The sequence below is a fragment of the Crocuta crocuta genome, unplaced genomic scaffold, assembly GCF_008692635.1.
Source record: "Crocuta crocuta isolate KB4526 unplaced genomic scaffold, BGI_CrCroc_1.0 scaffold166, whole genome shotgun sequence".
Lineage (NCBI taxonomy): Eukaryota > Metazoa > Chordata > Mammalia > Carnivora > Hyaenidae > Crocuta > Crocuta crocuta.
The window spans coordinates 2,702,801-2,721,086 of record NW_027531018.1 but is presented as its reverse complement, the minus strand read 5'-3'; positions in this window follow the sequence as shown (position 1 = coordinate 2,721,086).

Below are 18,286 nucleotides of genomic sequence, written 5' to 3'. Positions count from 1 at the left end.
TGCCAAAACATTTGCTTTTCTCTTCATTTTTTAAAAAACCGATGTTTATTTCAAGGAGCATTTATTCCATGTGTTTTTAATGTATTTATATTCAGTTCATTAAAATGCTACTCTATAACAGTTCCTTGGCGTCCGAGAGGCCGGTGGAGCCCTTCTGCTTTGAAGGGGTAGGTGTTTTGTGCCCACACTAGTATACAGTCCGGAATGACTCAGCTCCTTCCTGGAGCCCATGGAGTTTAGGACGTGGAGGGTCTGGCACACCAGCACACTCGTGACCCAGGCCCTGGCGCCAAGGTGCCCCGTCTACCTCTGCTGTGCACACGCGGGCCAGTTAGTAGTCAGGAAGGTCCCTCACAGTCTAAGCTTGGTCAGGATTGAAGTGTTTTGGAATTCCATCCCTGTCTTTGTGAATCCTGGTAATGCTGAGTATTTAAGGGCAGGGCTGCAGCCCACAGGGCCTTATTGAAAATCAATACTGAAAATGAGGCAGTGATTAGGAGCTGAGAATGTCCCCCATTGTCTCCATTTCTGTAGTGGCAGGGAGTGACTCAACCCTCTAGGAAAGTAATAACAAACCTGGAGGATTGAAATTGTTCTGGAAGTAGCAAAGGACCCCCTTGGTAGGCCATCTCCCCATTTTGTTCTAGATGCACTGCCCCACCCTAAAAACAACTGCATGGAAAGCAGTGAGATGCGGATGCAGCCTGGTATTTATGCACCAGTAGATTAGCTTAGGGTGGTCAGGTAGTTCCCTAAATAAAACAACTCCGTGCATGCTTCTGCCGGTTCTCCATCAACATCATCAGACCACACGTCAAGAAATGACCTAAATGCTCTATAAATGTTATTCCATTTCATCTTTACCACAGTCCCCTGAAGTACATATGATTATCCCCACTTTGCAGAAGAGCAAAATGAGGTGCATAAAAAGGCAACTTGCCTCAGGTCCAGCAGTGGGCAAAGTTTTCTTTGACCCAGACCTGTCAGGTTGGTGTTTCCTGGGTCAGTTCAGGCCTGAAGCTGGGCCCCCAGTCACTGGAAAGACCCAAGTCTCACCTCTTTACTGGAGACCAACCCTGGAGGAATAGCAGTTATTTTGATGGGTCTTAGTGAGATAGGAAAACTGAAGGATTCCATAAAAATCTGCTCTTTGCTCCTTTTCCTGCTTCTATTCTTGCTACGACCTGCCTGTACTCTCTTACCACTTTACACAGGCTTCATTGCAAATAGTGAGTGTCCTTCTTGTAAGAAACAAGGAGTTAATAATGACTTCTTTAGGATACATAATATCTCAGGAAGGACCAGGTGAGAATGACCAGAGGAAGCTGTCATATGTGTATTCCAGACCAGCAGTGCTAGATTTCTGGATGCCAAGACTCCTGGCTAAGACCTGGGCCCTTGTCTTTGTTCTAATTGGTTCCTGGATGCCTGAGGGGGACACCTAACCACTGACCTCAATAACAAACCCAGACCCCAAGCAAAGGTCTGGGTTTTCCCAGCTCCTTTCCTTTCCAAGCTCCCAGAGGCTCCACCTGTATCTGCACGTTCTCTATATCTTCAATAAACTCTACTCTCACTTCCTGCTGGTTCACATTTGATTTCCATCCTTTGAGAAGCCAAGGTCCCTCTTGACTGCTCTTGTGAGACCCCATCTGAGTCCTCAGACTTGGCCTCCTGGCATCATCTGGAAAAAGACAATGCTGGGGAGGCAGGGGTGGGGGTGGTATTTCCATAGGCCAATATCTGAGTTAGAAGGGACTCGGATTATTTTGTCCATCTTCCCTAAACTCCTTTTCTATCAAGGAAAAAAAAAAGATGCAACCACACATGTGCTCTAGTTACGCATTGTCCCTCTTAAAGTATAGGTCACTGCATGGAAGACAAAACTCCAGATGTGGTCTGGCCAGCATCAAAGGGACTGTCTGTCCCTGCTTTCAACACTGGGAGTGTGTTAACAAAGCCCCAATGTTTCTCCTTCCCAAACCCACCCAGTATGTGGCTACTGCATGTCACTGTTGCCTCACATTCAGCTACCAGTTAACAAACACTCTAACCTTTTATTCATTTACTTACTTCTTCCTTATCTTCCCATTTCCCACAAGCACCTGTCCCAGTTAGGTTTCACGTGGTCTAAACAACTTCTTCCTGCTCCTGAGCTGCCTGGGTCGACTCTTCTACCATCTCAGCTCCGCCNATGAACATTGGGGTACATGTGCTTCTATGCATCAACATTTCTATATGGCTGCCCATTTCTTTTCAAGTTCTTTCTTCTTTCCAGCAAATATGGACATGGGTAGGGGAGGAAAAGTTCAGTTTTCTAGACCTATCTGTTTACTTCTGTATTGTTTTTGTTAAAAGCCCTCAACTTTCTTGTTCTTTTCATTCAGTGAATGCTTGAAAAAATATCCCTTTTCAAGATCTCCTGTATTTTTGGAAAACTTCAGCGCATTCTGACACTGTGTCTATCTGGGATTATTGTCACAGGACAGGCCATGATTTTGGATCCTCCTTCATTTGAGGAGCCTCCTTCTACCTTGAGATTGAGTCCTTCCTTAACTCCAAGAGCATCCTGGGAATGCATGATGATTTCTGGAACCTTTCCTTCTTTGTCATTCAAGTTTTAGGGTCAGAATTTTGTCTATTTCAGGCCCTCTATATCTTTTGTGTATCTTTCCTTTAGAATACTCTGGCTACAGGGGCACCTGTGGCTCAGTCAGTTGAGCGTCCGACTTCAGCTCAGGTCATGATCTCACAGTCCTTGGGTTCAAGCCCTGCATCAGGCTCAGAGCCTGGAGCCTGCTTCAGATTCTGTGTCCTCCTCTGTCTCTTCCCCTCCCCCACTCATATTCTGTCTCTCTTCTCTCTCTCTCTCTCAAAAAATAAGTAAAACTTTAAAAGTGTTTTTAAGTATACACTTTAAAAGTTTTGATATATTCACAGATATGTACACCATCACCACTAAGTTTAGAATATTTTTATCAGCCCCAAAGAAACTGTGTACCCACTAGCATTAGTAATCACTCCCCATTTCTCCCCGACTCCCCCCCCTGCACAGCCCTAGGCAACTGCTAATCTTTCTCTAGATATACATTTACCTGTTAAATGTAGATCTAATTTCATACTAATGGAATTGGTACATGATTGTGACTGGCTTCCTCCTCTTAGTATAATGTCTTCAAGTTTCATCCATATCTTTAGCATGTGTCAGTACTTCATTCCTTTCTATTATAAAATAATATCCCATTTGACAGATATATCACATTTTATTTATCCTGTGGTCAGTTTGTCATTTGAGGTAGTCTCCGGCTATGGACACTCAAGTGCAAGGCTTTGTGGAATTGGGTGTTTTCAATCCCAGGAGGAGTATGTTTAGCACTTTGAGGAACTGCCAAAGTGTTTTCCAGAATTGCTGTACCATGTTAATTCCCACCAGCATATTCATGAGGGTTTTTATTTCTCGATATCCTTGCTAACACTTGTTATTGTTTTGATTATTATAGCTATCCTAGTGAGTGTGAGGTAGTATCTCACTATGGATTTGATTTATACTTACCTAATGACTGATTCATATTGAATATCTTTGTGCCTGGATTTTTCTACATTTTCCTTGAAGAAATGTCTAGTCAAATCTTTTGCCCACGTATGGAGTTGTCTTTTTATTATTGAGTTTTAGAATTCTTTCTATATTTTGGGTCCCAGTCCCTTATCACACATATGATTTATGATTTTTTTCTCATTTTATGGGTTGTGTTTTCACTTTCTTGATTGTACCATTTTCAGCTCAATTTTCTTTCATTCATTTGTTTGTTTTTTAATTAACAAACATTAAACAGACTCCTATCATTGTGTCTCCATCTCTCTACTAGGGGGATAAATGGGAGAGAGATGGGCTCTAAGAGCATAGCGTTGGCCCTGGTACTGAGAGTTTCCCCCAAGTCTCGGGACACTGGTTTGGTCATGTTCACATCCCAAACTGTATGGTGTTGATTCTCTTGATCAATAACATATCATTATGAATATAACATAGAGAATATGCATAGACAGTATGAGTAAATCCTACTAAAATCCTTTCAATGCCTGAAAGAATTCAGGTTCTAAACAAGCCATAGTGATGCATGTCCAGGTCTGTATCTGAGAGAGGCATAAAATCATAGATGCTTTTCTCAGCTCAGAACAGATCGTTAATTTGCTTTTACCTCTTGTGTTCAGTGGTAGAGCCCTGGACACCTGCACAAAATCAGTTCTGTACTGAATGCTAGAGGGATGGGAGGCAAACAAAAGCATCTACTACAGATATTTATGATCAATTCCCTTCACCTATTGATTTTGGTCATGGTGCATGGCCTGAAAGGGAACAGACCCTCTTTCCCTCTTTGGAAGACTAACTTTCAGGGATTATCCCAGGCATCCAACCACACAGTGGACAAATAGCTACTAAGCAAATCTGTCTTCAGAGAACCAACCCAGAGTTGATCACAGGTTGATTATAAAAGAATACAATCAGCAAGAGCCAAATGAAAAAGGTGCATAGAGCAAGAAATGTGGTAAAGGAGGTGGATCTTCCAGGCCTCCTCCAGACTCCACTCTCCCCAAAGCTCCACATGTTCACCAACCCAGAATCTTGTTTATGATAAAGTTCAATTTTACCTATTTCTTCTTCAACTGCATATGCTTTTGGTGTTATATCCAAGAAACCATGTTTTCTCCTAAGAGTTTGTAGCTTTACCTCTTAAAAATTGATCTGTGATCCATTTTGAGTTAATTTCTTCATGTGGCTTCAGGAAGTAGTAGAAGGTCACTGTTTCACGTGGGGTTATACAGTTGTCCCAGTGCCATTTGTTGAAAAGACGATTTTCACCCCATTGACTTGTCATGGCACTCTTGCTGCGGTCAATTGACCATAAATGTAATGGTTTCTTTCTGGACTCTCCATTCCATTCCACTGATTGTATGTCTCTCCTTATGTCAGCATCATACTATTTTGATGACTATAACTTTGTAGTAAGCTTTGAAATTGGGAAGTGAGCCTTCTAATTTTGTTCTACTTTCTCAGGATTGTTTTGACTACTCTGAATCCCTTGCATTTTCATATGAATTTTACAATCAGTTTCTCCATTTCTGCAAAAAAGACTGGATTTTGATAGGGATCACATTAAATCTGTAGGTCAATTTGGAAAGTATTGTTTTCTTAATAATATTAAGTCTTCTGATCCACATATATGGGATATCTTTCATTGATTTATAACTTCTTTAAATTTTTCAACAATCTCTCAGTTTTCAATGTATAAGTCTTGTACTTTATTGTTAAATTTATTCTTCTTCTTGATACTCTTTTAAATGGAACTGTGCTCATAATTTCTTTTATAAATTGCTCATTGCTAGTCTATAGAAAGATGATTTTTATATATTAACCTTATATCCTGAAGCCTTGCTGACCTTATTTATTAGTTCAAATAATTATTAGGAGATTTCTTATGATTCACCATATACAAAATCATGTCACCTATAAAGAGAGATAGTTTACTTCACCCTTTCTAATCTGAATGCCTTTTGTTTCTTTTTCTTGTTCAAATGCCCCAGCTAAAACCTCCACAGCAATGCTGAATGGAAATGGAAAGAGCAGACATTCTTGTCTTGTTTCTGACATTAGAGAGAAAGCGTCCAGTCTTTTCCATTAAATATGATGGTAATGGAGAGATTTTCACAGATGGCCTTCATGAAATTGAAGAAGTTCCTTTCTGTTCCTAGTTTGATGAGTATTTTTATACTGAAATGGATTGTCTCAAATGCCTTTTATGCATCTATTGAGATGATCATGTAGATTTTTCTCCTTTGTTCCTTTAATATAGTTTAGTACATTGAGTATATTCTTGAGGCAAATTCCACTTGGTTGTGGTATATAATCTTTCTTATATGTTGCTGGATTTAGTTTATTAGTATTTCTTGAGGATTTTTGTGTCTCTATTCATAAGAAGTATCAGTCTGTAGTTTCTTTTCTTGTGCTATCTTTGCTTGGTTTTGGTTTCAGGGTAGTCATAAAATTAGTTGAGAAGTATTCTTTCCTCTTTGATTTTTTTTGTTTTTTGAGTTTATGGACGATTATATTAGCTCTTCCTTTGTTAGAATTTACAAATGAAGCCATCTGGACCTGAGCTTTTCTTTGTGTGAAGTTTTTGAATTACAAATTCAATCTCTTTGCTTGTTACAGGTCTATTCAGATTTTCTCTTTCTTTTTGAGTCAGTTTCAGTAATTTATAGTTTTCTAAGAATTTTCTATTTTTCTAGGTTATCAAATTTGATGCCATTTAATATTTATTTAATTTATTACATTGTCCTTGTTTTTCCTGGTATTTTGGATCCTTTCAACACAAAATTTGACTATAAATTCATATAAATTTTTTACCATATGTCACAAAACACACATGCTTTTGTGTACATGTGTCATTACAACTTTACTGTTTAATCAGCTCTGTTTATGCCCCTTAGAAGGCTGGGGTGACTTAGCTATATAGCTCAATGTGGAGCACACAGTCCAAACTATTACAATTCTTGTCTCATGGTGTTATTAGTACAGCCAACACTTATTTGAACAGGACTGCTTTTTAAAGCTGTGAGCTGGTCTGTCTTTAAAATTCATTTCCATGTTCATTCTTTGCTACCTTTTGTAGAATGTGGAAATTCACATATACATTGTGGATTGCACTTATTTTTATTTGTACTATTTTTGAGACACTCAGAAGCAATGAGAAAGGAAGATAACTTGGTTTCTGGGATTGTAGCTCTCCACTAGGATATTTTGAGAACTCTTTCTCCCCCTCTGCTCCTCTCCTCCTCTCATACATTCTCTAAAAGCAACAAACAAACAAACAAAAAACATAGCACTAAACACTAAATGTGTATTATGTTATATGACTATAAAGCCAACTACAGTACATAGCAATTCTGTTCCCACAGTTGCACAGGAAGTCGTATCCTCAATACCTCTCCTTCAGTCATTCACTGAGATGCAGTGAGTCTCTTAACTGTCCCCACCAGGGTTAATTCTGAGCCATATCATCTAATTTATTTCCTATTCAATTGCAAAGAAAATTTCCTGGCCAAAAGAAAATATGATATGGATTTGGGTTTTGCCTAGAAGTCTTTCCAGTTTGCTTTACTCTAATAATAAATTCTATAGCATTAATATGCAACTAATTGGTCAGAAATTGAAGTACAAGTGTCTGACTCTGGCTACCTATTTCCCTCTTAAACCATTTCCTGTCCAATAAAATCTACTAGGTAAACATTTTTTGTGGAATTCTCAAGCTGATTTTCCCCTAACATTATTTTTTCCAGGATAGAAATACAGCCCAGAGAACAAAAATGAAACTTCCACAGAAAGACCTGAAGGAATTTAAATGAAAATACCCTGAGGTCCCTACCCACAAGACCTGACCTAGCAAATATTTGCCAAAGGTGATTCCTCTTAACTCTACCACCCACCAACTCGACCTCTCCTGTAACTGTGTAGTACCTGCCTGCCCTCAGGGGACGGCAGTGGCACGACCTGCAGGCCTGTCCTTGTCACCCCATGAGGCACTTCCAGAAGAGATTACACTTCACCTTTATGCCTTCCTCTTGCCACATAGAAAAGCATGCCACAATTCCCCTGGGACATAATCCATGGATGCTTTGCCTTCTCCTCATTATACTGAGGTCTCAGTCATCATACGGAGCCTTCTCAGTATGTGTTCTGTAGTCCAACTACATCAGCATCTCCTAGGGGTTTGTTAGATTCTCCGGGGCACCTGGATGGCTCAGTCGGTTAAGCATCCGACTTTGGCTCAGGTCATGATCTCACAGCTGGTGGGTTTGAGCCCCGCATCGGACTCTGTGCTGACAGCTGGGAGCCTGGAGCCTGCTTCAGATTCTCTGTCTCCCTCTCTCTCTGCCTCTCCTTCCCTCAAAAATAATAAACATTTTTTAATTAAAAAAAAAAGAAATACAGATTCTCAGTTTCAACCCAGATTCACTAAATTCAAATTTATATTTTTATTTAACAAGATCACCTGGTCATTCCCATGCACCTTAAAATCTGAAAAATACTGGTTCATAGCCATGGTTTCCAAACTTTAGTGTGTACGACAATCCTCTGGTGGGCTTGTGGAAACAGATTATGGGCCCTACACCCAGGATTTCTTATTCAGCAGGTCTAGAGTAGAGCTTGAGAATTTGTTTTTATAAGTCCCTAAGCGATGTCAATGAGGCTGATCTGGAGACTATATTTTGAGAAACACTTCCCTAGAGGAATCCCATCCCACTGATGACTATGAATATTGAGGACTCTTTAGAATCTAAAACGATTTGATCTACAGGTTATTATAAATAATTCATAATGTTATTTTTTTTCTACTTTGCTACATCTTCCGACTGCCTGTCAAAAGTCTGTTGGTCTGGTTTCCACCCCTGCTCACGTCATTCCACACTCCCAAGGTGCCCTTCCCTGCCCCCATGCTGGAACACACCAGGAATCTGCCAAGTTCTGTCTGATCTGGCAATGCTGGGAGATGTCTCGCCTGCCCTGCCCTGTGCTACCTCCTATTGCATGAGCCCCAGGACTGTCCACTGCTGTCTCCCTGCCCCATGCCCTCCTGTTTACCACTTCCTTCTGTGTATGGCCATTTGACCCTTCTCCTCAGGAGGCGGCCAGCTCTGGCTCTGCCATTGCATACCTCTAAACTTCATGTGCCTCTCTTCCCCTTTTCCTCCTTAGAAGAGTTGGTTGTATTGTTTTCAAGAGATTTCTATCGCTGCCCTTGGATGAGAGTTCTAACACAATTTTGGCAACCTACAGATTTGCCAGGAAGAACCCAGAGACAGAGCTGGACATTATTGGAAATGCTGGATGGCCTGCCTCCAGACTCAGGGACAGAGGAGGCTTGGGGAGGAAGTGGGTCTGCTCCCTGCAGGCAACTGGCCTTAGAAAGCATGCCCATTTCTCTGAAGAAGCAGCTAACATGCCCAGGTCCTTTGGAAAAGCAGTGTTGCCATGTGCATGTTTTCAAACCAATTTTTCAAGCCACTGTTTAAATCCATCAGAAATGTTTAGCTAAAATAAGTTCAAAGTGTGGTTTATAGGAGTCCTACTTGAACATGAATCAGTGATATAAACTAAGGCTGTGGACAAACTACAGAGCACTTCCAAGCCTACTCTCCTTTTTTTTAAAAAAAATTTAATGTTTATTTATTTTTGAGGGGGAGAGAGAGAGAGAGCGAGCACAGGGGAAGGGCAGAAAGAGAGGGAGACACAGAATCCAAAGCAGGCTCCAGGCTGAGCTATCAGTGCAGAGCCTGACATGGGGCTTGAACTCATGAACCGTGAGATCATGACCTAAGCTGAAGTTGGACCCTTAACTGACTGAGCCACTCAGGTGCCCCGCAAGTCTACTCTTCAGAGCACTTGCTACTTCCAAGGCAAGGAAAACTATTTCCTTTATATAAAAGGACTACTCCCTACCCTTGCCCCCAAAAGGAGTTCCACATAAAACTCTCCCCTTTGCCTAGATGAGAAAAACATCTTCAATACAGTTGTACAAATGTGATTTCCTCACTGGTGAATATCACATTTTTGTGGGTTCGCAAAAAATATAACTCCTTTTCCTTTTGGCTGAAAATTGCTTCTGAAAAGGAAAGGCGGTTTCGGGTTCTGGTGCTTTCTTTCCCAAGCAGGACATGTTTCTTTTTTTCAGTGGTGAGAAACTGCCTCTGTGATACATACACTCAATTTTCACCTGCAACTAAATGGGTTTCACACTAAATTTCCTATTTGGACTAGAAAAGCCATGCTTTACCTGGTGAACTGGTAAAATATTATCCTGGACCAAATTTGCCAGGGCCTATAAAACTGTTGGTCACAGAGGAACTTTCACCACAAGTCAGGAACCACAAAGACATTAACCCTTTTACAGTGAAATTAGGTAAAAAAAAAAAAAAGAAAGAAAGAAAAGAAAAAAGAAAGAAATGAAAAGAAAAAAGAAAAGAATAGAAAAAAGAAAATTCAAGTCCTCAGACTGAAGGCAAACCATGTCCTCGTGGGCCCCAACTCTACCTGGTGGCCAGGTAGGATCTCAGAGATTTATCTCTCAGCTGAGTGACCAAGATACTTTACAGACACTTTTCTCCCCATTAGATAGCACTCAGCCTCTCACACCCCAACCCTTAAGAAATCCTCAGGTTAGTTACAGGGCAATACATTCTTATTCAGGACAAATAATGCTTGCCGGATCATGGATTTACCAAATATTTTGTTTCCTTCACACCGAATTTGTAGTTTTTGGGTTTTGGTACATTTCTTTCTCATGGGTTCCTTCACCTCACCTTCAGTGAGGTGGTAATGTTCATTACCTTCTGGGGCCCCCTCTGGTGAGTATGAGGAGTTTTTGTACATTCTGCCATTTTGGCAATGGCAGATTGAACCAGAAGTCAGCAAGGTGGCCCTCAGTGCTTTATGCACTAGTTGGGCTGCCTCAGGTGACTAGCAGTCTCTCAGGAGCCAGTTTCTTCCTCTATAAAATGAACACAACATAGTAGCATTGCCTCTAATAAAGGTAGTAAGGAAGTCAGTTTCCAAAGTCTATACATAAGGCAAAACACATGTACAATCAAAACTGCCTTTGTAAATCTCCAGCGTAGAACAGATTTGTTTCTTTGATTTGAGCTTATATTCGGGGGCCATATTAAAGGGGTCTGTGGATCTCCTTCCTATGAGTGAAGCCAGCACCCTATGAGGAGCACTGGGGAAATGAGATCCTAAGGACACAGCTGATTCACAGCTCAGGCTGAGGCTGGGACTTACTCAGGGGGACAATGCTACTTCCTCCTGTCCCTCCACCTCCCTACCTGCATACTCACTCGTAAAGGTTTTTATGGAATTCAACTAAGTAAAGCCACACTTACATGAAATACTATTGTTTGTTTATGAACGTGAGAACAGCAATGATAGTGATGAGGACATATTTGCCTCAAGGTTCTAGGGAAAAGACACTCTTATATATCTACCTTCCCTCTTATTTTCATAACAACCCTATGAGGTGATTCTTGTCAATTGTATTTTATAGGTCAGTAAAGAAGTGTAGAGATGCAGGGCTGAGACAGGGACCTGTGCTCTCTTCCTAGTTTTGGATGCTTCCACAGGAGCACAGCTGGCTGCAGGATAGGCACAGAGAAAATTATGGGATTCCAAATCGGCCAACATTGAATAGCCAATCTGCCAGGCATAAAACAAGGCTCTCATGCATAGGTTATATTTAAGCATTTTGTTCTTATGATTGAAAATAACTGGATTCATCATTTGCAACATTGTAACCATCACTGTAGTCTCTGGTGCATTTAACAAAGTACAAATATAACAAAACAAAATGGTCCTAACTTCTTGATGTATTGGTTCATATATCTCCTTGATATAGGATGCATTTCCATGCCTATCCTGTGCGGAATCAGAAATCTTTACAATAGTTTGGCAGCGAGGCGCCTTGATTTACTACTTTACTCTTTATAGCCTGAACTGAGTATTTTCAAGTGCTTTCACTTTCAGTGTTATTTAAAAAATTTTTTTTTGACATTTATTTGTTATTGAGAGACACAGAAAGATTGAGCATGAAGGGGGAGGGGCAGAGAGAGAGGGAAACACAGAATCCGAAGCAGGCTCCAGGCTCTGAGCTGTCAGCACAGAGCTTGACGATGGGCTTGAACTCACGAACCACAAGATCATGAACTGAGCCGAAGTCAGATGCTTAACCGACTGAGCCACCCAGGCGCCCCTTTAGTGTTATTTTTAATTACTAAAAAACAAAAACAAAAAAACCCAACAACCTTGTAAACAGATTAAATCCAACCGTGGAAGATCCTGTTAGGGTCATTTTTACTCCAACACCACTTTTGACACCAAAGGTAGGGTGTTGTTTGTTTGTTTGTTTGTTTCCCACACTGACCAATTTTCTAATACAAACTTGGTGCCCAACAATTTAATTCAATTGAATTCTGACACTTAGCAGAGGGGCAGTGAGTGACAGGTCCCACAAGTTAAGGACGCAGTTCCATTAGTCTGCCCCCACCTCAAATGCCAGTCATAAGCCTAGGCCACTACTCCTTACCTACTGGCTATAAATTGGGGGTTCTCACAGCCTCCTCCTTGGGTTTGACACTTTTCTAGAACAGCTCACAGAAGTCAGGAAAATAACTTACTTACTATTATCAGTTTGTTATAAAGGATACAACTCATGAATGACCAGATTGAAAAAAAAAAAAGCACAGGGAAAAGTATGGGAGATGGGGCACATGAAGTTTCCATGCGTCCATGCCCTCTCTAGGTACCCTATCCCCTACCCCAGACCTCCATGTGTTCACCAACCAAGAAGCTCTCTGAACCCCATAGTTTAGGGGGGTTTAGAGCGGTTCTGTCATGTAGGCAAATTTGATTAAATCATTGCCATTAGCAATTAATCCCAGCCTGACAGGTGATGAGTGCATGCAGATACCACAGAAGAGGGCCCTGATTTCCTCCTGATCAGCACCCCCAATGTGCCACCACCACATGGAAGGATTCTCTTCACCACAAATTTTTTATCTAGGGTTGGAATTCTCCTCCTGCAAAATAAATACTAAAACCAGTTAAAGCTTCCATATAGCTAATATATCTATTTTCATTTTATATCTTCATTCTCTGATAAAATGAACTACGCATGAGAAAATGAAGGATTAAAGCATTTTAGAATTACATGAGAAATATATAATTACATACTTAGTTATTCTTGTGTGTGTGGGAAGAGAGAGAGATGGGAAGGGAAGTGGTTCAGAAGGTTGACTTGAATTATCCACAAAATTATCTGTTTCTCCTTACTATGAATAGGTCAACCACCATGTCGTGGTGAGCTAAGTTTAAAATGCCATGACTTTGGAGTGCCTGGGTGGCTCAGTCAATAAAGTGGCCAACTTTGGCTCCAGTCATGATCTCAGGGCTTGTGAGTTCAAGCCCCACATTGGGTTCTGTGCTGACAGCTCAGAGCCTGGAGTTTGCTTCTGATTCTGTATCCCCCTCTTGCTCTGCCCCTCCCCTGCTCATGCTCTATCTCTCTCTCTCTCTAAAGAATAAATAAAATATTAAAAAATTTAAAAGAACTAAAAATAAGTAAAATGACATGACTTTTGTAATTGTATGAACTGAGGAAGTGCAACAAAATCCCCTAAGTATCTGTATTTCTAGACTAAATTTGTATAGCTCTTTAAAAAATAACTTGCAATCTCTCTTGTTTGAACCTAAAATTTAAACAATGAGTTTTAGCAAAATAAGATTGGTTCTCATGGTATATGAAACCTACACAGAAAGACTTCTACAGATTTGAAAAGATAATCTCTTTGTAGAAATCATCACCATCCTTACCTCTAGGGAAGAAAATCTGCGGTATGGACTTTTAATTTTTTTTTTAAATGAAATTGAGTTCTAGGATTATCACCCTAAATTTCATGTTTCAATCTGTCTAGGTCCCTTAGAATATAGAAAACGCTGCTGTTGTGGCAATTCTGTCTCTATCAAGAATTACCATGTTCATTTCTCAAGTGATTTTTAAAAATACACACTGACTTTTTAAAAGAAACATTTTTATCTTTTAAATCCATCCCAAGTCTCTATTTGCCTCTATCAAAAGCTGGTTAGTCTCCAAGGAATAGAAATTTCATCCTGGCAGAATATTGTAAAGATCTTTCACAAAACTTGTTGCAAATATTTTCATCTGTGTTTTCCATTCAAAGCTCCACAGAACTCAAAGGTGGCTACAAACCCCCATTCTATAGAGTGCAGTGACCCCAGAAAGGGCTGAGAACCAACCAGCAGATCCAAAGCAGTGGGAGCCTACAGTTTCACTCACCAATGCAAGGTTAAACCTTTCCAAGTAAAACACACCTGTCTTTCCCATTCTTCAGATGGATTCCATGCGGACTTCGAGAAGACCAAGAAGACCGGGTTCAGTATAAATGTGACTTAAACTTCCATCTGTGCAAGCAATTAAACACCACAGCCTGGTTCTAAATTCTTGTGCTGAAACAAAAACAAGTCCCCATCCCACCAGTGAGCTTATCAGTTCTTCTTTTCTTGGCTAAAGTGCTAAATAATGACTGCTGAGGAGGGGAAAGAGAGGGAGCAGAACTATCAGGTGTCAGTCTTCATGTGCAAGTTATAGGGAGCTCTAAACCTTCCCAAACCGGAAATACCTTCTGAGCTGGAGGGGCTTCATCTTTGTTAGGTACAGTCAGAACCCAGGTTTCCACCAGCCCCTTACTAGGGAAGGTGGGTGCAGAGAGTGAGAGAAGAGAATGATCTTGGGGAGGATATTTTTTTTTCTTTTTTATAGTCATTTGTATGTTTTTTACATTATAAAAATACTAAATGCTAATTACATATTTAAACAAAAAATTATTGAGAAGAAGTAAAAAAATTATGCAAAATCTTACCACCAAGAGAGAAGAAAACTGAATATTCTGGTGTGTTTCCTTCACATTATTCTATAATGATTTGCCCATCTATGCATCTACTGGATGGATTAAATTTGCTTCACCAAATTCAGGTGTGAACACAATTGTACCTATTTTGTTTCTTTAAATTATTCTTGGGGGAAAAAAATAAGCATCTCCATCTCAAACTAACCAAGAACACTGGCATTCCCTCAGTCCAAGGATCTTACTCTTCCCCTGCAATCTGATTCATGCATGTTGGTTTCTGTCACCGACACATGGGATCACAACTGAACACCGTTGCCTCTTCCTCTAATCCAATGGACACATGACAAGCCATGCTTTTGCTGTGCCCTTAACGGCTTAGATCTCCCCACAGTCAGCTGTGGTCACTCTCAGTTGGGTTCCACAGTATCAAGTGTTTTAGGTCTCACTCACAAGTTGGCCTTTTTTTTCCCCAAGTTTTATTTATTTTGAGAGAGAGACTGAGAGCAGGGGAGGGGCAGAGAGAGAAGGAATGAGAGAATCCCAAGCAGGCTCTGTACTGACTCAATGCAGGGCTCAAACCCATAGACCTTGAGATCATGACCTGAGTCGAAATCAAGAGTTGGAAGCTTAACTGACTGAGCCACCCAGGTGCCCCATCAGCCTTTGTCCCTTGTTCCAGGATGACTGGATCTGGCATTTTCTGGGCCACATGCAGCTTTCATTCATGAACCTTGGACTCTAACTGAGCCTTATATATTTAATAACTGCAAAATATTCTATTATAGACATGATCATTTACTTAGCCTTTCTCCTCCTTTTGGATATTTGTAGGGCTTTTATTTCTATTTTCTCTAATATTATAAATAATCACAATGAGTATTTTTATTCATATATCTTTGAACACATCTCTGATTACTTTCTAAGAGAATTACGGAAGCAAAGTGTGTGAACATGTTAAAGTTGTTTTATATATGTTGTAAAATTGCATAGTACACTCTTCCAGTCAAAATCACAATGAGATATCCCCTTACACCTGTTAGAATGGCTATCTTCACAAAGACAAGAGATGACAAATGTTGGCAAAGATGTGGCCAAAAGGGAATCCTTGGCACTGTTGGTGGGACTGTAAATTGGTGCAGCCACTATGGAAAAAAAATATGGAGATTCCTCAAAAAATCTGAAAATAGAACTTCCACATGATCCAGCAATTCTACTTCTGGGTATTTATCCAAAGGAAACAGAATCACTATCTTTAAAAGATCTCTACCCTCCTATGTTCAGTCCAGAATTATTTACAAAACCAAGACATGGAAATTATCTTAGTGTCTTGGTGAAAATATGATTTTGCATATATATATGAATATTATAAATATCTTATACATATAAATTATAGGTATAAATTAATATATGAATTATATAAGAAAACTATATAATAGAATATTATTTAGCCATAAAAAGAAGAAACTCCTGCCATTTTCAACAACATGGATTAACCTCGAGGGTGTTAGGCTAAGTGAAATAGGTCAGTTAGAGAAAGACAAATACCATATGATATCACTTACATATGGAATCTTCAAAAGAAAAAACTGAAGTCATAGACACAGAAAACAAATCAGTGGTTGCCAGAGGCATGGGAGATGGGTGAAATGGATAAAAGGTGGTCAAAAGATACAAACTTGCAGTTATAAAATGAATAGGTCCTGAAGATATAATATACAGTGAGGTGACTATAATTAACAATATGATATGGTATAGTTGATAGTGGGTAAGAGAATAGATCTTAAAAGTTCTCATTACAAGAAAAAAAAAACTACAACTGTGTGTGGTAATTGATGTTAACTAAACTTATTGTGCTGATCATCTCTCAATAATTACATATGTCAAATCATTATGTTCTATACCTAAAACTAACACTGTGTTATATGCTAATCATGTCTCAATTAAATATATAACATAATAAATATAATAATTAGATTCTAGATACATTACTAGAATAGTGGTATCATTAGTAGCAATGAAAATTGGAAAGTAAAATTTTTAAAAAAGAATGAATGAATGAAAAAAGTACACTTGTGGAAGCCCAAAAAACAAACAACAAAGCAGTGTTGTCTAATTCCCCATGTGCAAGACTGATGTGACCAGAATAAATTGGTGAAAGAAATGCTATCACAGTGATATTTACATTGCTTTATACTTCATGTAGGTACACATCTAGTTTCAAAAACCAATTTAACAGGGATTTGACTAAAGTAATCTTTAGGGGCGCTTGGGTGGCTCAGTCAGTTGAGTGTCCGACTTTGGCTCAGGTCATGATCTCACGGTTCATGGGTTCGAGTTCCGCATCGGGCTCTATGCTGACACCCAGCTCGGAGCCTGGAGCCTGTTTCAGATTCTGTGTCTCCCTCTCTATCTGACTCTCCTCTGCTCACACTGCTCTCTCTCTCTCAGAAAATGAATAAATAAATAAGTAAATAAATGATTTTTAAAAAGTAATCTTTAAAACAAATCTTCTGGACAATGATGTATAAGAATGTCCATCTCACTCAACCTCTTATAAGTGTCCAGTATTAGCATAATAAACAAACCTTGCTAATTGAATATTTGAACATTGGTGTCTTGCCATTTCCATCTGCATCCTTTAATTTCAAACTAAAAAATTACAACCATCAGTATCTCTAGTCTGGACTATGTCTTTTTTTTTTTCTGTGACTTCTATGTCTCTACATAAAGGTACAGTTTTCTCATGTGCTATAGCATCAGGGATAATCAGGTTTACCTGAGCACCCCAGTCAGCAGTATGAAAAGATGAAGACACCAAATGCCCTGGGAAGAGGTGACAACTATTTTATATTTCCCTCTGTTAGCTGACTGAGAAATTTGTTTTGGGTTGCAAAAGGAAGGTATATTTGAAATTTTTAGCTGGGAATTCTAGTTTTTCAATTTTTTATATATTATTTTTTTCTAGTTTTGTCATCTGATATAAAGAAATAAATGGCAAAGAGTTACTACCAGTACAAAATAATAAAGTTATATCAATTCACACAGTGAATCAGAAAATTCAGCCTTTTAGGGGTGCCTGGGCGGCTTAGTCGGTTGAGCGTCCGACTTTCGCTTAGGTCACAATCTCGCGGTTCGTGCGTTCGAGCCCCGTGTCGGGCTCTGTGCTGACTGCCAGCTCAGAGCCTGGAGCCTGTTTCAGTCTGTGACTCCCTCTCTCTCTGACCCTCCCCTGCTCACGCTGTCTCTCTCTCTCTCTCTCCTAGAAATAAATAAAAATATTTAAAAAAAAAGAAAGAAAATTCAGCCTTTTAAATTGGTTGCAATTTATGCTGTTTCACCAAGTGCTAAGGCCTAGAAAAATGATACTTTGCCTGACACTATTAAGATCATCACAGTCAACCTATGAGTATCTTGATCCTGGCTCTTCTGTAAATGGTCATGTAAAACTGTTCTGAGACAGAAACTTTTCTGTGGTCTACTCTGGTGTAATTCATTGACCATTCCTGTGGTATTTTTTATTAGGAAAAAAAATGACAGAGGCCAGTGAAGAAAAATTTTTAAGTAATTAAGACCCTGTTTTGTAACAAAAGGAGATTCCCAAACTCTAGGAAATCTTCCTAGATATCACCAGGTCCAGTTGAAAAGTCAATATTCCAGAAAAAAAAAATTTCTGCCTTTAGATGAGGGTTTTAAATGTTGAGTCTAAGGGTTTATTTTAAATTGTTTTGCTTTTTTGAGGTTTAAACTTTTCTGAAAGTTAAAATGGAGAGAGTTTTCAGAACCTTGAGAAGCTCACACACTGGAAGATGGTCAC